At 44.9% G+C, this 24,950-nt stretch overlaps 1 protein-coding gene across 2 annotated transcripts in view; it reads right to left on the bottom strand.

Moving 5' to 3' along the window:
- Positions 1-23,427, bottom strand: part of PRKCQ (protein kinase C theta) — a 144,316-nt gene extending 120,889 nt beyond the window's left edge. Inside the window, exon 1 of one of the 2 annotated variants that reach the window (XM_050804611.1) lies at positions 23,282-23,427. The gene's annotated coding sequence lies outside the window, so the exon portion shown is untranslated. Of the gene's footprint in view, positions 1-22,969; positions 23,041-23,281 lie in introns of those variants that run through there. The other variant, XM_050804610.1, reaches the window with a different exon arrangement.
- Between the last annotated feature and the right edge of the window lie 1,523 nt (positions 23,428-24,950).

The raw sequence follows: 24,950 nt of genomic DNA on the forward strand, positions 1-24,950 counted from the left end.
GCTTGTTAATTTTAAGGAAAAAACTGGAAGCCGCAAAATATAAATGGCTCAACTTCCTTCGCTCTGGTTCAACTTATCCCGGTCTCCATCTGTTCTTCCCTGAATGCCTCATGCATACATGATCCTAACCCTGCACACACCCTTGGAATGGTTCTTTTCTTTAACCCCTTGCCATCCTTGTGATTTCTGCCTCTCTCCCACTCCCGCTTATAAACACCCTCCTGTTTTCCATCCTCTAACAACTTCTGCCGTGGCTTCTCCCGCAGCTATGGCCTTACCTCCCTTCCTTCACCAATCAGCTTCCTGAACCATCTTTGCTTCCTCCCCTTCCATTAGCTCCTCTGCCCTCTGCCATATGGATTCCTCCAGTCAGCACTTTGTGGATCTATCTTGTTTCCTGCAAGAGTGCCAATGACTTGGTCATTTCCAGATCCTGCAGCTGGAAATGGTCTTCCTCCTCAACCAGAGACCTTCTTCCTTTTGTGCCAGAGACCTTTCTCCACACCAAATATAATTCTGTACTATAAATTGTATTTTAATTCAATTTCTTGGTCTTCTTCCTCGACACTGCACAGAACACTGTCGACTTCCTTCTTCTCTCCTGCTCTCCTTCCCTCTCAGCTCACTCTTCAGCTTATTCTGTTGGTTTCACTTCTTTACCTAAATATTTTGGAATACATTTTGACTTTCCTTCCTTTTTCTTTAACCAACCTTTCTGGCCAATCTCATCCTTTTTGATGGCTCCTATGATCCTCTACCTAGTAGTAACCTCAAAAAGAATATCTTTCTTGAACTATACATTCACTTTCTTCATTCCCCTGTATTCAACTCCATATTGGACTTTTCCAAGTGATGTTCCGCCAGCCCCTCAAACACAACTGAAACAAACACGAATTCTTCGTTTCCCAGTGTCTGTGCCTCTCCTCTCTGTCCTGTCTTCATCAATGGAATTACCACCTACTGAGTCTTCCAAGCTAGAAATATTGGAACCAGCTGTGAATTCTCCTTCCTCTTCATCTCCTCCATCCATCTATGCAACAAGTCCCATGGATTTTTCTGGTTATTTTTGTTGCATTTCATCACTGCTCTTCAGTCTTTTAGTGCTGGAACTTCAGACATATTCTCTTAATAATTTCATGATTGCAATAGATGTTTAATTACGTATCCCCTTGCTCTTTCACGCTGCCTTTTCCTCCCCCACATGGGCCACGTGGGCTGTCTTTTAAAAAAATCTCTTCCTTGCTTTGAAACATGAAGCAGATTATCTTTGCCTAAACTATAAAGTCCAGACTCATGACCCACACAACCTCTTTATCATAGGCAAACTTCAAAATTTTAAGGGGATTCAATTGCGGCCAAATATATATGTTAAACAAGGCATTTAAAAAAGATGTTTTGGTTTCTTAAAATGTATTCTTCTGAATAGCCTTGAAATTGTTTAAAAGAACCCTAAGGAAAACAATCTTCCCTTACACACTAGAAAAGATGTAAACAGACATACAGCACTATTTTTTTTTTAAAAGGCTTAGTAAACACAAAGAGGAGTTACATACAGAAACCCACAGCTGATTTAATTTGCAAAACCACAGCGTTAGCTCAACTAAAGTAAAGATGACATAGATAAAACGCAACCAGAAAACTGAGATAAAAGATACAGGATAAATAACTTAAGCTGATGGTTTAGCAAACAAACATCACGGGGTAACATGAAGATCGGAGAAGTGGCTTTGGTCCAGGAAACTCAGTCCATAGAGTCCCTAGGAGCAGCAGGTTTTTAGGAGAGTCATGGAGAGGCATGGCAATCGTCATCTATTCTCGCACTTGTGAGGACGTGGTCACCGTGATGCAGGAAGAGAATTGAGATTTTAAAGTTGAAGTTGAGGGATCTAATTTCTTATTTTACTATTTTAATCTCTATGTTAGAAAGATTTGGGGAAAATTCTCAGAGACAGTCTTTAGCCTTAGGGTATAAGAGAAGGGGGGCAATGAGAAACTTCATTCAGAACTGAACTAGGGCTATTGATTCTCTGGTTCTCATTTAGAGAGTCCCAAGTGTATGGTCACGCGCAGCGAGGCATGTCCCTCCAGCGGTGATGTGCACAGCAGTTAAAAGCAGGGCAGGAGGTGAGAGCTTGGCCCTGGACTGTATGAGTGGGAATTAATTAGGGAATTCTCGAGGTTCTCTCTACTCATTGGCCTATCTGCTAACATTTCAGCAATAAGCAATAAAAAGTTAAGGCTTAAAAAGAAAAGTTATATATCCTCATTATGAATATAAATGATCACAGTCAAATACCTTATACTAGGCTCACTAGGAAGAAATATTCATTAGTCACCAACTAAATGCCGGGAAAAGAACTGGTAAAGGAACTTCTGGGTAATAAAAGAGTCCTGATCCCAGTCCTTGAGGACTGGGGCAGATAAGAGCTGTGCATTGTTTGGGCCAGGGAAGGAGGGACATGACTTTTTCTAAATCATCTAGTGACTCCTTTGTATCTTTTTTTTGAGACAGAGTCTTGCTCTGCCACTCAGGCTGGAGTGCAGTGGTACAGTTTCAGCTCACTGCAATTTCCACCTCCAGGGTTCAAGCGATTTTCCTGCCTCAGCCTCCTGAGTAGCTGGGACTACAGGCATCCACCACCACACCTGGCTAATTTTTGTATTTTTAGTAGAGACGGGATTTGGCCGAGTTGGCCAGGAGGGTCTCGAACTCCTAACCTCAGGTGATCTGCCTGCCTCGGCCTCCCAAAGTGCTGAGATTACAGGTGTGAACCACCGCGCCTGGCCTGTATCTTTTTTGTTAACCATGATTTTGTGGCAGCAAGTACAATATCAGATATTTTTTTCACTCTCCATAAAAAAAGGAAACATTTAATAATCTAAAAACAGGCCAGATTTTAGAAATTCTCTTTACTTCTTCACTGTCTTTGTTTTATTGTTCTTTGAGTTTTGTGTGTGTGTGTTTGTTTTTATTGATACCTCAAATTTTGCATATTTATGGGGCACATGTAGTATTTTGTTACATGCACAGAATGTGTAGTGGTCACGTCATTGCATGTGAGGTGCCTGACTTTACCTTATTTGTGTGTTATTTACTTATTGTCTTTCTACTCCAAAAAAAGTAGGTGTAGGCTTGACGAAGGTCAGTACCTTTTCCCTCTCTTCTCCCCCTGTGTTTTAAACACCCAGAAAAAGGCGTGACAAGTTAGGTGTTTGATCAGTCAACATTTAGTGACCGAATAAAACCCAGCTTTCCCCTTGTCCTTGAAAATATCCATTTTCTGTTTGTTACTGCCTAAGCCACGCTAATGGGTGAAGGGAATCTCAGCAGTGCTTGCATTTTTAAGAGGATCTGTGTCCCTTAAGAGCCGAGCTGGCAGCATTTCAGGTGCTGGATAGAATAAGGTGTAGGGAGAACTTTCTGGAGTATTTTGAGATTAGATGGGGAGCAGCATTCTAAAGGCAGTCATCCTTGATTTGTTGGGAAGCCTACTCCAAGGAGAAAGAAATCCGTCTGTGCTGTTTTTTGTTTACACGGCTTCTTCTTCCCCTCCACGACTGAATCTAAAAACCTGCAAACACTGGCTGAGAGGCGGTGCATCACGGACCGATTAGGACAAAATGAACTCGTAGAAAGTGTGGAGACTTTGTCTCCGCCCCTAGGATAGTGTTTCACAGATATGCTGCACCTGGTGGCTACTCTAATTTTCCTTGTTATTCATTTTCAGGGCTAATGCTTACATACTCAATGAATTGTTCAGCCTCTGAGAATTGTTCAGCCTCTGAAAATGTGTCTATTTGGTCAAATATAAATAATCCATTTTATTTTCTATTTTAGAAACCAAGTCAAAACAAAGTACAGGTTTCTTGAAATTTTAAAAATTATTCTTTTGAGGTTGGGCACGGTGGCTCACGCCTGTAATCCCAGCACTCTGGGAGGCCATGACAGGCAGATTGCTTGAGTCCAAGGGTTTGAGGCTAGTCTGGGCAACAAAGCAAAACCGTGTCTCTACTAAAAATACAAAAAGTTAGCCGGGCATGGTGGTGTGCACCTGTAATCCTAGCCACTCAGGAGGCTGAGATGGGAGGATCACCTGAGCCTGGGAGGTGCAGTCTGCAGTGAGCTGAGATTGTGCTGCACTCCAGCCTGGACAACCAGAGTAAGACCCTGTTGTCTCAAAAAAAAAAAAAAAAAAAAAAAAAAAAAAAAAAAAAAAAAAGGAAAAGGAAAAAAGAAATGTTTTCTTGAATAAGGGTATTTTTTTGAACTTTTTGGAATCGTGTGCTTCAGGACCCTGTCAAATATTACTAAACAATAGGCATCGAAACAATTAGAAATTTGACGTGAACCTACAACTGATTCACATACACAGAAACACACCGACTCAAAAGCCAATTAAAAAGTTACAAAGGCCTATGCTGAAAAATAATTTATGTAGATCTCACAGTATGACAGAATAGATTACTTTTTTAAATTCTCAGAACAGCTCCATAAAGTTGAAGTTCAAACCTCCAAGTTATGACTCAAGAATGTTAATCTGGCCACCATTCTTGCTGGTTTTTAATTAAACGAACTTTCTTCTTAACAGCTCTTTGCAAGTGACGGTCGTCAGTATATATGTGTGTGGGTGTGTGCATGTATGTTGATATGATAGAACTTGCCGTTTTTAATGTGTTTAGCACGTTATTAAATATAGCATGAAAAGACATGAAAGAGTTGAGGAAAGCAGGAAGAAGGGAGGAAAGTTCAAGGAAAAAGTAAAGGGAGTTGGAGAATTGAGGTGAATAAAAGTCTGAAAAAGCAGATTAGGATTCTAAAATAAGCTTTTAAGGTTTACTTAAACTATAGTTTAAAATTTACAAGATTGTCAGTTTGAAATAATGCTGGTAGGAAGGAAATACATTGAGCCACGGACCTGGCATCTGGAGACACTGGAAAGGAAAGAGGGAGGGATTGAGGTGGACGCTCACAGGTAAGGAGGAACAAAGGAGAAGCCCACTCAGGCTTGTCTATGAACTCATCCGTGTGGTTCTCCTGCAGGGGAGCCTCATAAATGCCCCGGTCAGTGCTGGACCCCAAAGAAAACCACTGCGGCCATCTCCTGTCTCCCTCACAAGTTTTCCCTGAAAAGACAACAACTTCCGGAGTTCCATGTGGTTTTTCAGCCTTTTCCAAATCTCTCTAAACACCAGGAGGAGTGTTCAGTGCTTGAGCAGAGAGACCCACACTCCAGGGCCCAGCAGAGAATGCCTGGAGAAGAACTCAGCAAAGCCGACTAGGTCTAAGCAGAGCTCCCGGCTTGATGATGATGCTCAACCAGAGTGAGTGTTCTCTCCATTACTAAAATAAGTAATATATTGGACAGCAAAACAAGGAAATAGCCCCACACAGTAATTGAGCTATAAAGAGAGAAGGAAGTCTCAAAACCCACTTCTCAGTATTAACTTCAATGTCAGGTAGTACTTTTAAACGTAAGTCAGTAGATAAGGTATATTCCCAAAATCAGGCTTTGCTACGTGGAGTATTAAGAACACAGACCATGGCATCAAACTGCTTGAGTTCAAATTCCAGCTCTGCTGTATGGCAGCTCTGTGGCTTTAAACGAGCTATTTAACCTCAGTTTTCTTGTCTGAAAATGAGGATCATAATAGGATTAAATGGGTTAATAGATGCAAAGTGATTAGAACAGTTATTAGCAGAGAGAAAAAGTTCAATCTATGTTAGTTGCAATTATTACATACTCAGAGTCAAAAGAACACTCATGTTTTCTTCCAAGATTTAGCACTAAAATATTTTCTGTAATGATTACTTTTTAGTTATTTTGTTGAAAAAATGCTATGGTTCTTTCAAGGTGGACTTCCTTGGTTGGTTCTCAGCTGCCACCTCCCCTCCCCCAATAAAACAATAGCCCCTGTCCCTTGTCAACTAGATCCCGGTACACACAGTTTCACTTTAAAGGCATGCAATCACTTTGGCTCAAGAGTGAAGATATTCAGTCGAAAGTGAAGGGATGGCTGGGATTTCAGAGCGAGAGTCCCACAGTTCCAAGAGTCCCGGAAGCAGCAACCTCACTTTGCCCAGTGTCCCTCCTCCTCTTCTCGGTGACAGGGAGATCTACTGCATGTCTGGAGGTGCATGGGTGGGATTCCGGGTGCCCTGCCTTCTGAGTCCAGGTCAGGGGCACAGGTCTCCATGGCCCATCCTGATGTTGGGCCATCTCTCCTACCTTGTCACTGCCTCTTCCCTATAAGCCCCTCATCATGACACATGCCTCGATTTATCTTACATCGAATCAGATTTTCTGCTTTACTTTTTATGCTTGTTCACATCTCTCGTCTACCTAGCGCGCTCTCAGCCTCCACTTGGCAGCCTAAGCCCACCGCTTTGTTCCTCCTCTTCCTGCCTCCAACTCTCCATGGGATCACACCACCTTCTTCCTGTATGGGGTTTTCTGGTCTTTTCCCTCCGACACTCCTCCACTCTGTCATGTGCCTATACTGAGCTGACATTCCATCAAAATTTACTGAGTACTTGCTACGTGTGGGACTCTCTGCTCAAGGCGAGGGCTAGGGGCTAGACAGACAAAGAGATGCAGAGCTTGCCCTCGGGAGCTCACAGTGCAGTTGGGGAGGGAGGAAGGGCGTGTGAGAGCTGCTGAGCTGTCCATGTGCACAGGATGCCAGGGCATGCAGAGGAGACACACCTTGGCCCAGCCTGTGGGGGCCTTCGCAGAGGAGGTGATGTCTCAAGGGTTAGCCAAGTGACGATTGGAGCGTGAGAAGTGCACCCCGGGCCTGGGATCAGGTGCAGAGCTGTAAAATGCCAGGGGCTCCTGGGGAGCTACGAGGTGCTCAAGGACTCAAGGGAGGCCTGAGTCTAACAGGCGGGAGACAGGCCGGGAAGAACTCACGGGCCCTGCGAAGGTCCGGGATACTATTTTGCAGGTGATGTGGAGTAACCAAAGAGCTTTGCAGTGGAGTGAGCAATCATTTTTGTTGCAGCAAGATCCTCTATCAGCGGTGTGAAGAGCAAGACTAGAGGCTCAGTCTCGGAAAATAAGCGAGGTCCTCTGTAGGAAATATTATGGTATAAATGGCTGCAATACTATTGCTCGATGGTATTTTCAAAGGCAGCTGCTGCAGCCTATCCCTTCCCCTCCCACCTGTCCTTCTGTGAGGCCACTGTGCTGCTCGCCCAGGAGTGCTCTCTGCTGCCCCTCCTTGATCTTGCCTGGCCTATGACCTGTTTTTCACCCAAAGACCAAGTCAGCAGGAACTTCCCAGTTTCAGACCCCATATGGAGAAATAACAGGTGGTGGGAATCTCAACCTCCTAGCTGCATCCACCCAGGGGCCATATAAGGGAGTGACCCCATATATATATAAGGGAGTGACCCCATCTCAGATCTGACTGCAACCTTATGAGAGGACCCTAGGGATGCCGTGAAGACCAAAACCGCCAAGCCAGAGCTGACCCAAATCCCTAGCCCACAGAATCAAGAGCAAATACAATGGTGCTGCTTTTTAAGCCACTAAGTTTGGGAGCAGTTTGTTCCATAGCAATTGATATCTTCAAAGCAATGCTCTGGGTCAAATAAACACATGTCAAATAAAGAATAAACTCCCCACTGACAATTTCAGGACAATAGCACGGGTCCACTGTCAATATATACCAACTTGCACTTCATCCTTAATTACTTACTACCAAATCCCATTTCAAGCCTTTGTCACACTTAACTGATTAGGGCTTAAGCTTTTGAAAAAGGAGTTTTCAGAAAATGTAATCCTCTGATTCTATCTTGCAAAAGACTAAGAAAATGTGGCATGTGGATTAAAATTCCCTGGAATTTCGTTTGAACTTTCCTATGGGTAGTGTTTAGATGCACATTCAAGCAAATGTACATTTCACTTTTTGACACTGCAGAATGTTTGATGCTTCTTTATAATGTGCCTTCTCAGCAGCATGGCTGGGTGTCTTGAGATAGCACAGTACTTGAATAAATAGTGTGATCTCTCTTTCTGTTTACATATTTAGACCCAGAGGTCTAGTCTATTTTTCCATGAGAAAATATCTATAACCTTTTCCTAGAGAAAATTGATTTTATTTTATTTCAGTAGACACATATGCTCTCTGTTCTGAATACTTTAAGCTGTTTCTCTCAAGAGAAGGGGTTTGCTTGCTGGTTTTCTTCTCTATAAAAATAACAGAATTCAAACATGATGTGATGTGTTAACATTCCCCTCTGCCAGCTCCAGCTATGGGAAATTGCTAATGGTTGAGTTTTACTTTATTAATTTCTAAAAGGAAGTGCTAATATATGCTTAGCAATGTTAGCCTTTTTTGGTGAAAGAAATTGCATTTATTTTATTTTAAAAAGAAACAAAAATCCCTTCCCTCTTGTTGCAATACTTTGTTCTCCTAAAGCACCTTTAGTTGCAGATCTCAAGTGTACTATAAATATTAACAAATCTCCTTGTCCAGGAACTAGGAAAGAATCCCAGGAGGAAAGTCCTTCTTTTCATTACCATGGCAAATACTTCAGCTGCCTCTGCTTCAGAACTCAGAATTATGTAAGTTACTTCCCACTGAATTACGTTCATCAAAAGTAATTGAAAAACCACAATTACTTTTGCACCAAACTAATATTTACAAAGTAGAGTAATTCATGTTCTTCCTATACGAGAGTTATTTATGTCTACTGTTCATATTACCCCTCTAAGTATGTCCCCAGTAAAATGTATGCCAATTTATGTTTATTGAATGACTAGTGCAGATGAATTAGAGTTCCCATTTTTAGAGGAGAGATTTCCTCTATTATTCATCATTATCTTATATTCCAGAAACATAGCCCACTGAGGAAATCCATTTGACCTTTTTAGAGAAACTTGGTTATCATAACGTTCCTTGTGTTACCATCCCCACTAACATGGTAGAATGAATCATGTTTTGCTGTTGCTATGGCATTACATTTTAATTCCTCCTGTCCATAGCAAAGCTAATTGTAGCTGAATGACTCCCATGTTTGTGTGACTGCACTTCAGTTTATTGGTGTAGAGTTATACGTGCCACCAGTGGTTTCATCCTCTGACCTACACTGGATGTTCTGCAGCGGTTATGACAGGACACACCAACTACAGCCCTAGGAGCTTGAAATGCATCCACTTCTTTCCCACCCCAGCTGTCCAGGTGAAATCCTGGTCTGGCCAGAATGGGTAGATGCCAAAAGGACCTCCCAAAAATAGCTACAAAGTATTCGAATCAGGAGGAATCCCAGACCTGCCCCTAATCCATTCAACCTTGTCTCCCAATTCCCACTTCTGGGACTTTTCAGTCCGACTTCACTCTTGGGTAGGTCTGGAAGGTGAGCGTGACACTGGCAGAGCGGGACTAGGTAGGGTGAATGATGCAAAGAGATTCAGTGGCCTCTCTCCAGTCTCTTCTCCTACAAGGGACAACCCAATGGGTTCCCAATATCCTTGTGTGCCAGCCACCACCTGTCCTTGATTACTGCAAGGAAACTGAAGAGCAGAGAGACAGAGAGAGCTCAGGAGGGGAGGAATACAGCTGATGACCAAGCAGATGACACCGGCCAGGAAGACGTCAGTGTGCCCAAGGGTTTCTATGGAGCTGGCCCGGAACACTTCTCAGTCAGATTCCCCTAAAACTCACCTTTAGATCTAGACCCAAATTGGAGTGCTTAGGGCTCTCAATGTTAATGATTAGGGCCTAAAATATGGTATTAATGTTTGGAAACCTTCATATTGGTGACTGGAGGGAAATTAAATATATTCCCTGGCTATAGGAGGCCTCATGAACCTCCTCAATCCAAGATTCTGTCTGAGTTCTGTGCTGAGAGTTAAAGAGAGAAAGAGAAGACTTGGTACATGCTCTCAGGCTTACTCAGGAGACAATAATTGAATTAAAATGTCATTAGGGAGCTCCAGTAATAAGAAGGATAGAAGCCTCAGGTCCCCAGAGACACAGGAAGCAGAGAGAAAGTCCATACATCACAGGTGACTTGGAAAAGGTCTAATACAATAGGACACTTAAAAACATGCCAATTATATAGTAGGGGCAAATAGTGTTTCATGAACAGGACATAGGGACTCTGTTTGAGAAGAGACCTCCATGAACAAAGACAGGGATACTCTTGGCCCTAAAGAGCCCATTCCCTTCTCATTTCTAAAAGGATAGCAGAACACAATGGATAGAGATGCAATTCAGGGCCAGAATGCACAAGGTACCAAGTCTTGCATAGGAAGACGTGTCATCCAAATTCTGCAGACAAAGTTGAGCGTAGCTCTCTTTTCTGCCCTTACCTGACCTTGTGCTTACATTCCCCAGGAGCAAAATGTCTCAGTGGAGTCCCAGTGTTTTCCCTCTGTGACATCCCTGAGGTCACCAAGGCCTTGTGGGGTACAAGCTGGAAACCTCAGCACTGGCTTTAACACTGTTTTAGCCGGGGTTTAGCTGTTGTAGAAACCCATAGATGTCAGTGCCCATTTTATTTTATTGTTGCTGGGATTTATTTCTAATTTTCTTTAAAAGATTATGCTTTTCTTTGGTTTCATAATGTTGGTTTATTCTACTTTTAAGTGAGTCCCCTAAATAGTTTACTACTCTTTCCTTTTAAGATAAACATTCTTTTTTAGTGAACGCTTTCACTTACTTTGTTTTGGGCATACCTCTATCATCCTAATTCTTGAATTGAGTCTTTTACCTTTCTTTCTCGTATCTATTTTAGTACATTTAAAAGTGATTATAGGCCGTGCGTGGTGGCTCATGCCTGTAATCCCAGCGCTTTGGTGGTGGCAGGCGGGTGGGAGGATCATTTGAGGTCAGGAGTTGGAGACCAGCCTGGCCAACATGATGAAAACATGTCTCTACTAAAAATACAAAAGTTAGCCAGGCATGGTGGTGTGAGCCTGTACTCTCAGCTACTCAGGTGAGGCAGGAGAATCGCTTGAACCCGGGAGGCAGAGGTTGCAGTGAGCTGTGATCACGCCACTGCATTCCAGCCTGGATGACGGAGCGAGACGCTGTCTCCAAAAAAGAAAAAACAAAACAAAACGAAACCAAAACAAAATAAAAAATCCCCCAAAAACTAACAAAAAAAAAATTATGATTTTGTTCTGAAGAATCCTTAAAATATTTTTCATTTAATTTAAACAAAATTTTATCTCTTTTATCCTTTACTATTTTTTCTTTATTAAAATCACTTATGAATTTTTGGTATGTCTACATTTTATGTTTACCTGTTGCCTCATTCTTTTGCTTATAGAATATTTTTGAATATTTTAATATTATCTTTTATTTCCTGATCACGCTTAGCTTAATCTTTTTTTAATTACTGACATTACAATGGTCCATAAAGCAGGATGCCAAGAGGATGATAAGGGGAAAAAAAAAATCAAACCACATACAAGGGGAGATGGAGTCTTTTTCTTGCAGCAAGTCGCCTCCTGGAATTCTAAACATTTCCCACCCCCTTCAGCTCTGATTTCTGGTAGAATTTATCTAGATAACCCCAGAGGCCCAGAGGCAAAACCTTCCAAGACAATAGTAATTCTGTTGTGCAGACATTTAAGTCACTAGACTGGGATGCTTTTCCTCTAGCACTCAGCACACCGTCCCTTGGGCATTACAGATTCTAAAAGGTATGACTCCTTTATTTATTCCACTAATATTTACTGAGCACCTACTATGTGTCAGATACAATGCTGAATGCTAGAAGTGCAACAAAAAGAGTAAGAGAGAGTGTGGATCCTGTCCTCAGGGAGTGTGCAGTGCGGAAGAAAGCCAAGTGCTGACGTGGAGGATCAGGAAGAGCTTTCCAGAGGACAAGAGCCATCTTGGGAGCTGATGAGGTACAGGAAGTAGCTCAGAGATTGAGCAGACGCTCATGAGACCAGGGGATGCAGGGACCTCCGAGGAGCTTAAAGAGGTTCAGACTTGGAGGAACCCGATGTGAGGGCTGGAGAGGAAAGGAGTAGAACTTTCACATCCACATCAGAGAGCCTGGGCTTTATCCCGGGAGCACTGGGTAGCCTTTGGAGAACTTAGAGCAGGGAGCGGCACGCCGGGTTCCAGAAGGCAGCACACGGTAACCACGGCTAGGGAAGAGGTTCCACGTCAACCCAGAAGAGAGACGGTGGTGGCTGTAATTAGAGCAGAGGTGGCGGGAGTGTGACAGGCTGGAGGGAACACGGAGGAATCAGGGTGAGCGAATAAAATCGGTTTGGGGCAAGTTATGGAAATAGGGGAGATAGAGTCAAGGAATGACACACAGATTTCAGGTCGTGCAGCAGGTGATGTCTATGCCAGTTGCAGAAAAGAGCAGGAGGGGAAAACATGTTGAAAGAGGAAAGGGAAGGTGGTGCATCCAGTTTTGCGGCATGAGGCATTAGGTGTGCCCAGGAACTATCTGGGGAAGAACGGCAAGGGCAGTCATGGCGGCGTCAGGGCCAGCGAGGAGATAGGTATGGAGGGCGATGAGGGATGAGGATGCTCACAGGGTGGGAAAATTGAGGAACATCAGTCATCCAGGTTGATAAAGAAGAGGAGCTTGCGAAGGAGAAGAGAGGAGGGGAGGAAACATGGGCAGGGGGGTCATGGGAGACACAGGGGGGCAAGCACCCAGGATGCATGTGTGCTCACAGCACATCTGGCTGCAGGAAGTCAGGTAAGAGGGGGGTAGAACTCCACGGGAACCGGCCATGAGGAGGGTGCGGGTGATCGTTTCATGGGGAGAGGGTGGAGGATCATTTCCGAGGGGCTCAAGAGGCAAGGCCAGGCATCTACAGTTCAAGACATGTGGGGTGAGGAAGCAGAGGCAGCAAGTGTAGACAACAATTTGAGGAGTTTGATTGTGAAGAGGAGAGTGACAAGGAAGTAGCAGGAGGAATGTATAAAAGGATATATAATTCTTTTTTTTTTTTCACAGAAGGAAGGGATTTAAGCTCACTTAATACAGTACAGGGAGAATGGGGCCAGAAATGAGGGAGAGAAGGAAAACACAGGTGACAGGGAAGATAAGGGATTGAGATTCCCAAGAACAAGAAAGAAATGGATTCCGGGGCCCCAGGGGAGGTGAGCCTCAGGCAGGAACTGAGGGGCTTTTTTTTTTTTTTTTTTGAGACGGAGTCTCGCTCTGTTGCCCAGGCTGGAGTGCAGTGGCGCGATCTCAGCTCACTGCAAGCTCCGCCCCCCGGGTTCACGCCATTCTCCTGCCTCAGCCTCCCGAGTAGCTGGGACTACAGGCGCCCGTCACCTCGCCCGGCTAATTTTTTGTATTTTTTAGTAGAGACGGGGTTTCACGGTGTTAGCCAGGATGGTCTCGATCTCCTGACCTCGTGATCCACCCATCTCGGCCTCCCAAAGTGCTAGGATTACAGGCTTGAGCCACCGCGCCCGGCTTTTTTTTTTTTTTTTTTTTCTGAGATAGACACTTGTTCCATCACCCAGGTTGGAGTGCAGTGGGTCAATCTCGGCTCACTGCAACCTCTGCCTCCTGGGTTCAAGCGGTTCTCCTGCCTCAGCCTCCCGAGTAGCTGGGATTACAGCACGCCTGGCTAATTTTTGTATTTTTGGTAGAGACAGGGTTTCACCATGTTGGCCAGGATGGTCTGAAACTCCTGGCCTCAAGTGATTCCGCCTCGGCCTCCCAAAGTGCTGGGATTACAGATGTGAGTCACTGCGCCTGGCTGGAACTGAGGGGTATCTTTCGTTGTGAAAGAAAAGAAGGATGAGAGGGTGGATTCAGATAAAGTGAGGCGTGCATCCCTGTGATCCCAGGGTGGGGGCAGTTCTCATTCGGGAAACTTGCACCTTCTCAGGGAAGCAGGAGGCAAGGCGGCTGCAGAACGCAAGGGGACGGCAGAGGCAGGAGCAGCTGAGGAGAAGCTGCCATGGAAAGCAAGATCATTGGCCAGGGAAATGTCTGGGAGCTGGGGAAGACAGAGATCCTAGACTAAGGGGGAAGTCACAGAGCTACGGCATCCTGAATTTGCAGAGCGGCATGTTTTCCAGGAGAACTCATCAGCCTATGTGTAAACGCTGGAAAAACAGGCTGTTGGATTTAGCTGTGATGATCCCAGCGACCACAGAGGCGGCAAAGAAAGTGCATGATCTCACACATCACCAGGTGGTCCTTCCTCAGCAGCAAGGGAAACGCCTTAGCGGAGGGACGGTGGCCAAGTTTATATTTGTCAATGTCATGCTGAAAGATCTCTGGTCTGTATAATAAACGCTATTTCTTCCTAACCTGTCTTGTTCTTTATGAAACTGATGGGTATATTTCAAAGTTTATATCCTTCCTAACAAACCAGGGACATGGTTATCACATACTCCCCCTAAGAAAATATCTTCCCCTGATGGGTGGGGTGGCTCACCCCTGTAATCCCAGCACTTTGGGAGGCCAAGGCAGGCGGATCACTTGAGGCCAGGATTTCAAGTCCAGCCTGGCCAACATGGTGAAATCCTGTCTACTAAAAATACAAAAATTAACCAGGTGTGGTGGTGCATGCCTGTAGTCCTAGCTACCCTCGAGGCTGAGCCACAATCATTGCTCGAGCCTGGGAGGCGGAGGTTGCAGTGAGCCGAGATTGAGTCACAGCACTCCAACCTGGGCAACAGAACAAGACCCTGTCTCAAAAACAAACAAACAGGAACCACGTGTGGTCCTTCCCTAAACAGCCACTTAACTAACAAACTTTGGGAACACAGTCCCTGGAGGCATGGAAAGAATGCCACATCAGAAGCCAAGAGATCAGGGGTCAGCACTAGTAATCTGATGTGTGACCCTTGATCAAGTTTCTTAACCTGCATACCTCAGCTGGCTTGTCTGTAAGCTGTGAGATCCACCCAACATATGGGGCTTTCCGAATGACTGATTCCCGGGTTCCGGGCACAGGGCATGACTAACGACTGCCTTCCCATTGCTCCCTCTTCCTTCCGGCCCCTAAGCTCACCCGATTCTATAACTTAAAGGAATGGTATAGAAAACTTAATGCCATAGGTATGTACTTTACTTTTTGAATTTTAATTTTTATTATAAGTTCTGGGGTACGTGTGCAGGACGTGCAGTTTTGTTATATAGGTAAACGTGTGCCATGGTGGTTTGCTGCACCTATCAACCCATCACCTAGGTATTATTTTTCCTAATGCTCTCCCTCCCTCCAATCCCACCTCCTGACAGGCCTCAGTGTGTGTTGTTCCCCTCCCTGTGTCCATGTGTTCTCATTATTCAGCTCCCACTTATAAGTGAGAACACCAGGTGTCTGGTTTTCTGTTCCTGTGTTAGTTTGCTGAGGATAATGGCTTCCAGCTCCATCCATGTCCCTGTAAAGGACAGGATCTCATTCCTTTTTATGGCTGCATAGTATTCTACAGCGTGTATGTAGCACATTTTCTTTATCCAGACTATCATTGGTGGGCATTTGGGTTGATGCCACGTCTTTGCTATTGTGAAGAGTGCTGTAATGAACATACGTGTGCACATATCTTTATAATAGAATGGTTTATATTCCTTTGCGTATATGTCCAGTAATGGGATTGCTGGGTCAAAAGGTATTTCTGGTTCTAGATCTTTGAGGAATTGCCACACCATCTTCCACAATGGTTGGACTAATTTACATTCCCATCAACAGTGTAAAAGCGTTCCTATTTCTCTGCAACTTCGCCAGCACCTGTTGTTTCTTGGATTTTTTAATAATCGCCATTCTGACTTGCATGAGATGGTATTTGATTGTGGTTTTGATTTGCATTTCTCTAATGATCAGTGATGTTGAGGGTTTTTTTCCCCATGTTTTTTGGCTGCATGAATGTCTTTTTTTAGCTAAGAAACAGATTGAATGTGTCCCAAACCAAATGATACAAAGTTTCATGAAATAATTACCCTTCCTACATGAAATGCATCCTAGTATTTTCTGTTTTATTCTATTTCATGCTTGTTATCACTCCCAAAATTAATGTCATTGCCCACTAGTGGACTGTGTCTTGGAATTTGAAAAACTGTGCAGAAGGCCTGGTTTTGTATAGCTAAAACACATCAGTGAAAACAGAATGGAAAATGTTGAAGCTTATGCCTTAAAAATGCTGAACACAGCTGAGATGAACTTCTCTCAAAATGACAAGAAGAACATTTCTGTTTACTTTCAGGACAGACTTGGCTCACCTCTGAACCCCTGTCCTTTTGGCTAATTCTCATACATCTTCCATCCCCACCTGTGATGCCTTGTCCTCTGGAAGCCTTTCCTGAACCTCTGAATCAGGACTTGGTTCCCTTCTACATGTTCTCGAAGCACCCAAGAAATCATCTACATATAGTGCTTAGCACAGCAAATGGCCCATAGTGACCGGTCAATGTTAGAATATATTGCCGTAGTTTGTTTACTTTTCGATTTTTCCAATAGATTGTACACTCATAAGGAATTCTCGCCCACAGGGGAAAAAGTTTCAGGATGACAATGATTCTGCTTGTGCAGATATTTAAATCACCAGATTGAGATTTTTTTCTTTTAACACTTAGCACCCAGTCTTTTAGGTGTTACAAGGTTAAAAAAAGAAAAACCCAAAAGGTGTGTTCTTGGCATCAGCTAACACTTCAGTTAAAGGCGAAAGGAGCTAGGCCAGGTGTGGTGGCTCATGTCTTTAATCTCAGCACTCTGAGAGGCCAAGGTGGGCAGATCACTTGAGCCCAGGAGTTAGAGAATAGCCTGGACAGCATGACAAAACACCCATCTCTACAAAGTGCACAAACTAGCCAGGGCATGGAGGCATGCAACTGTGGTCCCAGCTACTGAGGAGGCTGAGGCCAGAGGATCCCTTGAGCCTCAGAGGTGGAGGCTGCCATGAGCTGAGATTGTGCCACTGCACTCCAGCCTGGACGACAGAGCAATACCCCATTAAAAAAATGCAAAGAGTTAAAAAGCAGACCTCTGACTGTCTTGTCCTCTTTCCCTCCTAGTTGTTCATGAATTAAGTACCCAGTGAGGAGACAGCTGTCAAGGTATAGGTGAGCTTCCAGTGCAAGCCGAGTGCTGTGAGTTCATGGGCAGGTAAAACTCTCTGAAATGCTGAAGAGAACCTGAATGGCACTTGTATCCATTGGTAGAGAAACCTTTTAAAGGGTTCCTCCTGTTCTTAGAAAAGGATCAAACTCCTTCACATGACTTAAAGGTAGGGCAACTCTACAGGGCAGTTTGCCCAGGACAATCTGGGTTTGTACCTGTTACCCAAGCTTAGTGATTAATAACATGCTCTTTCACTCTATGAACAGTCCCCATCTGGAGGATAATGCATATGGTTCACCTGCTTACAGGCCCTGTGTGATCTGGCGCAGCTGACCCCTCCAGCTCCAACCCGCAACAGCCCACACGCCGGCACATGCTCCTTTCTCACAGCATCACTGCTATCAGAGATCACAATTTTCTTCACTCCAAGAAGTTCACTGGTTAAGGTCATATGGCAAATTAGGACGAGGAGAAGAGGTTTAAATGGAAGCTGCGATGCTTACCCTGCTCATTTCCACTCACCTGCAAGGCTTAGACTCGACTGCACTGGGATTCCAGGCTCAAATGCTACAGGGCCATTCTACAAACACCGTTCCTACCTCCCAGAACCCCCTGTCTGGCTCACTGCCACTTCCCCTTCAGGTCTCAGCTCAGCCATCACTGATAGCTCTGGGACACCCCAAATCTAGCTGCACACATAACACCATGTGCGTCCCCTAGTGAAACACTCACACCATCTTTCTGCACATATTTATTCAGAACTTGGTATGTGCCAGGCTGTTAGAGTGGCTGGGGACACATCTAGGTACAAAATGCCAGCCCACATGGAATTTCATGCTAGAGGAAAAAAGAGACGGAAAGGAAACTAATAAATATAAAGTAGAGTTGCATGACATTATAAACGGATATATAATAGTACAAATATCTCATGAATTCATCACAATTCATTATAATTTCCTATTTGCCTGACTACATCTCCCTGTGGGTTTTGTAGCACGGTGTGTGATCGGAGGCTCGCAACAAAGGCCTGGTGAATTCATCAATAGCAGTTTCCCTTTCCATTCTCTCCATTGTCCTGGGAACTTGTCCTGCTCTGATAACATACAAAAGATAATTGTATCTGTCACTAACCTTCTAAAAAGTATCTGTCCCTCACATTCAGGATTATTAACACTGATGCCATGGTCACTTTATTCTCAACAACTACTCATTTCTGAATCATAAGGTTCCTCACGGAGGTGGAGATAACCATACCTACAGAGACATTTTGTTTATGTTTTAGGGACTGTCCTTTCCATGGCTTCCCTAGTCCCTTAGGTGCTGTGTAAGTTGTATTTCCTCCATTAATTCTTCACTAGAAAAATGTGTATATGCTCAAGCTGGGATAGGAAATAAACAATGAACTCAGGAGTAGCATCCGCCGAGATCCCTGCCATTGGACATTCGATGATTGGGTAAAAAGTTAACTCATCAGCACCTTACACCTATTAGAAAGGCTACTATAAAAAAAGATTTTTTAAAAAGGCCAGGTGCAGTGGCTCATGCCCGTAATCCCAGCCCTTTGGGAGGCCAAGGTGGGTGGATCACGAGGTCAAGAGATGGAGACCATTCTGGCCAACATGGTGAAACCCCATCTCTACTAAAAATACAAAAATTAGCTGGGCGTGGTGGCATGCACCTGTAGTCCCAGCTACTCAGGAGGCTGAGGCAGGAGAATTGCTTGAACCTGGGAGGCGGAGGTTGCAGTGAGCTGAGATCGTGCCTGGCGACAGAGCGAGACTCCATCTCAAAAAACAAAAAAAAGACAGCATTGCTAAGAATATGGAATACTGGGGACCCTTTCTACCATTGGTGGGAAGGTAAAATGGTCCAGCCACTGTGGAAAACAGTATGGCAGTTCCTCAAAAAATAAAACATAGAATTACCCTGTGACCCCACAATTCTACTTCTGGGTATATACACCCCAAAGAATTGAAAGCAGGATCTCAAACAGATATTTGCACGTTCCTCTTCATGGCAGCATTATTCACGATAGTCAAAAGTTAGAAGCAACCATCAACAGATGCAAGGATAAGCAAAATGTGGTATATCCATAAATGGAATACTATTCAGACTTAAAAAGGAAGGAAGTCCTGTCCAATGCTGTCACATGGATACAGCTTGAGGCTAAGTGAAATAAGACAGTTACAAAAGGATGGATACGGTATTCCGCTTATGTGAGGTCCCTAGAACAGTCAAAATCTTAGAGACAGGAAGTAGAAGGGTGGCTGCCAGGGCCTGAGGGGAGAGAGGGATGAGGAACTAGTGTTCCATGGGGACAGAGTTTCAGTTTTAGGAGATGAGAAGAATTCTGTGGATGGATGATGGCAATGGTCACACAACAATGTGAATATACGTAATGTCCCTGAACTGTACACTAGAAAATAGTTATGAAGTTAAATTTTAAGTTATGCGTATTTTAACACAATAAAAAAGTTAACTGGTAGGTCGCCTGGGACTGTGGTTGAAAACAAATGCTTGATGGTTAGACTAATCTGGATGGTCCAGCTAACCTGACTCTACCCCTTACCAGTTATAAGGCCTGGACAAGGGCTCTACCCCTTGAGCCTCATTTCCTCATCTGAAAAATTAGAAGAATAACAATAATATCTAATTTATATGAAGGCTTTTGTTAAATGAAGTAGTAATGCCTCTTACATATAAATAAAATTCTGAGTATAATCTATGGCACATAAATTCTAAATAATAATGACTCAAAACCATATATCATTGGTTTTGTTAATGCTGATTATTATTATAATTAATACTATTAGCTTAATTCAAAAGCTAACATCAACCTACAGCAACCTGCAGAAAGATGTCCCGCCAAATATTTGCTAATTTAATCCAGGAGCAAAAATCTAGGATTCTGGGCTTGAGTGAGCTTTCCTAATTTCTAACACTCTGATGCTCCTTTTGTCCCCAAGAATGTGTTTAGGTGACAGAGCAATCAGAATTTGACATGTATAAATGCTTGGCATGTTAAAATAATGAAAGATATTTTCACCATTGTAAGGAAACACCTCTTCATCCATCTCTCTGGTTTAACATCACGTTTTTCTATAGCTTCTCATGATTTCTTCCTTAACAACTGGAATAGGTGTGAAAAAGCTACGCTGAACACATAGCTACTTAGAAATGAGCTGCTTAAAGTGTTAAAATAAGAGAAACAGCAAGCATGAGTTTAATGCTACGTATGCCATCACAATACTAATTTCCCTATTTTAAATTAAAGAGTACACACACACATACACACATATATACACACACACAGGCGGAATCACATCTATATTGCTGAGATTTTTCATTGTATAACCATATATCATTTTAAATGATTTGAGGCAAATTATTACATAAAAATGAAAGACTGAACTCCATAAAAAGGAAATCACCTGAAATCAAATATAACCTTGCTAACGAACCATCACATTAGCAACATTTTTAGGTGCAACAACATAATCAGCAACTCTAAGACATCAAATGCATTAAAAACAGGAAGTACTAACTCTAATTCCTAATTTCAAGACAGGCAAATATACCGTAATTACATCACACGTTCTAAGGAGATTTGTCTGCGTGGGTCTACTTCTGAATCCCCGAAGTTACATACTTGTACCACAAGCTCATACTCTTGAAAGAAAATTCTGGACCCAGTCCACATAGATTTTGGTTAAAACATCTAATTCATTACAGAGAAGAATTTAGTCTTTTCCACAGAAAAGACAGCATATGTTAGAATGAGAATACTTTATAGAAATGACCAATGACAAGCCGGCTATGTAAGGGGGCCTCTGATGCTTGGTGTTAGCAAGAGACAGAGAGTATTATTGTTGAAAGGGATCTTTGAGATTATAGAAAGGGCTGAGGTGTGAATAATCAAACACCATCCCCTTAATGCCTGAAGGAGAAGTGAGACAGCAAAACAAATCAAAGTTCCAGTTGTTGCACCGTGTGTGGTAAGCGCAGACGCAGAGAGGACATTTCTGCAGGAGAACAGAGGTAGAAGTTTGCTCAAGTAACAGTTGCCACCCCGAGGCACCACAGCACAAGACAACAGCGGAAGTGAACATGACAACGCGGATGGTGGGTGACAAGAGTCTTGCCTGGATACTGACATTTTTAAAGTGTAGAAGAAAATCGCAGGCCACTGAAACAGAGGCTGACGGTGCCCAGCAGGTTACTCTTGAAATCAGAAACAAAAGTTCATGAGAGACAAGAAGGCAGAAACAACAAAAAAAACTTAGAGTGGATCGCTAACTTGCAGGAGCTGTGCAGCTGAGGCTTTGCAGGTTTTAGAAGCTCTCCCTACGCCACGTCTTTAAATATATGTATGTTCAGTCAGCAGAAGGAGGGGGCTAACAAGAGCCTTCTGTGGTAGGCACCTGCATCAAACAATGGCACTGATCTCAGAGGGATTTTAAACAGCTGTGCATAAACTTCAAAAGTAATTTGCAACCATATTGGTAAATGTCACCCTTCTTCCCACTAGACACAGCACTTTTTTAAAAGAGATTAAGCATCCGCAGTAAGCCTGCCATTTTACAAGCGTTACCGAAGATAAGTTAGGGGAAAAATGAAGATGATGATTCACAAGGTCGGGGTGTGGGGTGGGGTGGGGGGGGACCCAGGACCTTAAGAATAGGGCTTGTCTGTCACACAGCCTCGGGCAGGAAGGGCCCAGTGGGGACCGTGGCTTCTAGGGAGCAAACTAAGGGAAAAGAACAATGGAGTGGACCCTCCAGGCTTCCTGCATCTCTCATGGAGCCTCCCGAATCCCAATGGTTTAGAATTTTCTTTGGCAAAAGAAAAGGACAAAGAGGCCGGAGTTGACAGAAAGCGTGGGCGGACTCCTCAGATCTTGTAGGTGGTTCTCAAAAGAATTCAACAGGCTTGAGGTGTGTTCTGAAAGGGCAACTGGAACGTCAAGGACTTGGACACCAGGAACAGATGGTTCACTTCCCCACGGGCAGGGAGAGGGCACGGAATGCTCTCTCTTCGCTCCACCTTCTCCAGCCTAGTCCCCTTCAGCCCGTGCCACTCCTGAATCATCTTTTATTAGCACCACGTCCAGCCCGCAGACGGGCAGGACAGCACAGGGGACGAGGCCGTTCTGTGGCGCTCTCCATGCAGGAAGGACCGGAGTCTCCCAATCCAGCCAGCCCGTGGACCTGTCTTCATGCCCACTGGGGAGCGCCCACGGCTGTAGCATTCAACAGTCACTCTCCCATTGATAACGGCGGCTCTCGAAAATCCAATACCACAAGATGCTTTATTGCACAAATTTTGCTTGGTTAACCTGGCCCTCAAAGATGGAGAATAACCTCACTTGAGGCCACAGGAATGAGCACCCAGACTTTTTTTTTTTTTTTTTTTTTTGGTATCTTTCAAAGACCTGCCTCCCCCTCCCCCAGGCCCTTGACAAGAAACTTGGCTTGTTTAGAAGCCTGAGCAATGGCACCCGCGTCCGTGCTCCAATACATTCCCAGAAACCGGGGTATGCTCCCCTGTGGACAGGATACCATCTCCAGAAAACACCTTTCCTCACGCGTTTTTTACCAAGAATATAAAAACTTTCCACCTTCCTCCCTCCCCGCAGGCCGCCTTTCGTTCAGGTGAGAAGGAAAAGAGAGAGGAAAGGACGAAGCGCCCCCAGGCCGGCGGCCCCCACCCGGCTAAGGTCGCCAGCCTCCCGCATCCCATGCGACCCGCGCCCCAGAAACCCAGCGGGGAAATGCCCCCCCGGTGCGCTCCTGCGCCCTCTTGGTTCCATTTCCTACTCCGCCTGCTCCCCCGGTAGCCCTCACCCCTTCCCGGAGGCTCTCCGAGGGGCCGCGGGTGGCCCTTCCCGCCACGGGTCTCAGCCCCTCCAGCCTGCTCCCTCCCGGCTGCGGCGCGGGGCGCGGGGCCCGGGGCCCTACCTGGAGCGTGCGCGGCGCCGCTGCTGCCCGGTGGCTCGGGGACTGCGCGGGGACTGGCGGGGCTGGCGGGCCCGGCGCACTGCGGGTGCGCCCCGAAGGCGTTGCCGGCCAGGGGGCGCTCGCCAGCCTCTCCGCCAGCCCAGCCTCCCGGGACCCGGCACCCCTGGCCAGGGACGCGCGCTCGGTCCCCCGCCGTGCGCCCCCGGCTCCCGCTCCCCACCTCCCGCTCCCCACCTCCCGCTCCCCACCTCCCGCTCCCCACCTCCCGCTCCCCACCTCCCGCTCCCCACCTCCCGCTCCCCACCTCCTTACCAGCCACTTGTTGCCCAGCTGCGAACTGGAGCGGGAGGCGGCGGCCGGAGGGCCCAGGACAGCCCCGGGAGGGCGGCGAGGCCGAGCAGGAGCGCCCAGGCTCCGGCCACATTCTCAGCGTCAGGAAAAGGGGCGAGAGGCCACATACCTCCCTGTCGCCAAACTGAAAACGAAACGGCGCTCCAGCAGATTGGGTGGAAAGACCTGTGTCTGTTTTCTGTTTTTTTTTACGCTAGAAAGGTCTTGTAAACATTGCTCCTTTTAAAATGACCTACCCCGGGAAGTTTGGGCACACTTCTGTCCTGGGATCATCGTTTCTAGGTGGCTTCTGACCTGGGACTTTGATTTTCTGTATCTGCACATTGTCGTTTTATACACAATTGCCAAGGGGGGAACTGTTGTCAACTTCACTGTGCTTGAAGCTGCAAAGGTGATGTTGCCACCGTGCTTGTCATTTTAGGACTTTTTATGCCTTGTGGGTAATACTAATGATGGTCACAATGAGGATAACTGGGGTGGTTTCCTTTCTGTACTCCATGTAACTAATTTCTCATTCAGGCTAGAAAATTGTATGTCTGGTTACTAATACACTTACTGAATGGTTTCCTTGCAATGATGACATCAAATTATTAAAATGTACTTGATTAAGTATTTTCTTGCTGTAGTGTACTAAGATCAGATGAATCTGAGAAGTAAAACAGTAATTTTTTGTCCTTTTTTCTTTTCTTGTTTTGAGAGAGACATTAAAAACGATTAAAACAAAACAGGCCAGGTGCGGTGACTCACACCTGTATTGTCAGCACTTTGGGAGGATGAGGCAGGTGGATCGCTTGAGGCCAGGAGTTTGAGATCAGCCTGGCCAACATGGCAAAATCCTTTCTCTCCTAAAAATACAAAAATCAACTGGGTGTTGTGGCACCTGCCTGTAATCCCAGCTCCTCAGAAGGCTGAAGCTGGAGAATCATTTGAACCTGGGAGGAGGAGGTTGCAGTGAGCCAAGATTGCACCACTGCACCCCAGTCTGAGGGACAGCAAAACTCTGCACCCAAAAACAAAACAAAACAAACAAACAAACAAACAAAAAAGGTGTAGCAAAAGCCCAGAGTTGAATTAGCAGCCTTCTGGTCATGGGAGTATAGAATGTCAGCTAAAAAGGACCTCCGCGGATGGCAAGACAGATGAAAACTGAGGCCCAGAAGGTGTTTCATGACTTGATTAAATCACTCAGGTGTGCACTGGGAAATGAGTTATTATGATGCCCCTAATCCATATGAACCCAATAAAGCCAACCCACACATACACCTTTTAAGGATAAAACTATATTCCATTAAAATTAGCCCCACATTTGTCAATATCCAACAGCATTGGACTGACCCTCAGGCCAGAGGCTGTAGCTCTTGGAAGATCCTAGCCAGGAGGCTCAAGGGTGGCCAGTACCTCAGAAGTGCTGGCTCATTCTGACATCAGCAGAACCTGGCGTATAGTAGGTGCTCACTGGGTATTTGCTATGGAAATTTGGCAGGAAAGTGCGTCTATGTGTGGAAACAAGGAGGCAGAGCCGAAGCAGTGATTCCCAAGCAGATTCTTTCTGCAAACTACAAAACAGAAGCGTCCCTAGCTCAGAGTGCCATCCACCTGGCTCTTTCTCCAACTGTTTTTCAGTGGATCC

The sequence above is a fragment of the Macaca thibetana genome, chromosome 9 (assembly GCF_024542745.1).
Source record: "Macaca thibetana thibetana isolate TM-01 chromosome 9, ASM2454274v1, whole genome shotgun sequence".
NCBI classification, from domain to species: Eukaryota; Metazoa; Chordata; class Mammalia; order Primates; family Cercopithecidae; genus Macaca; species Macaca thibetana.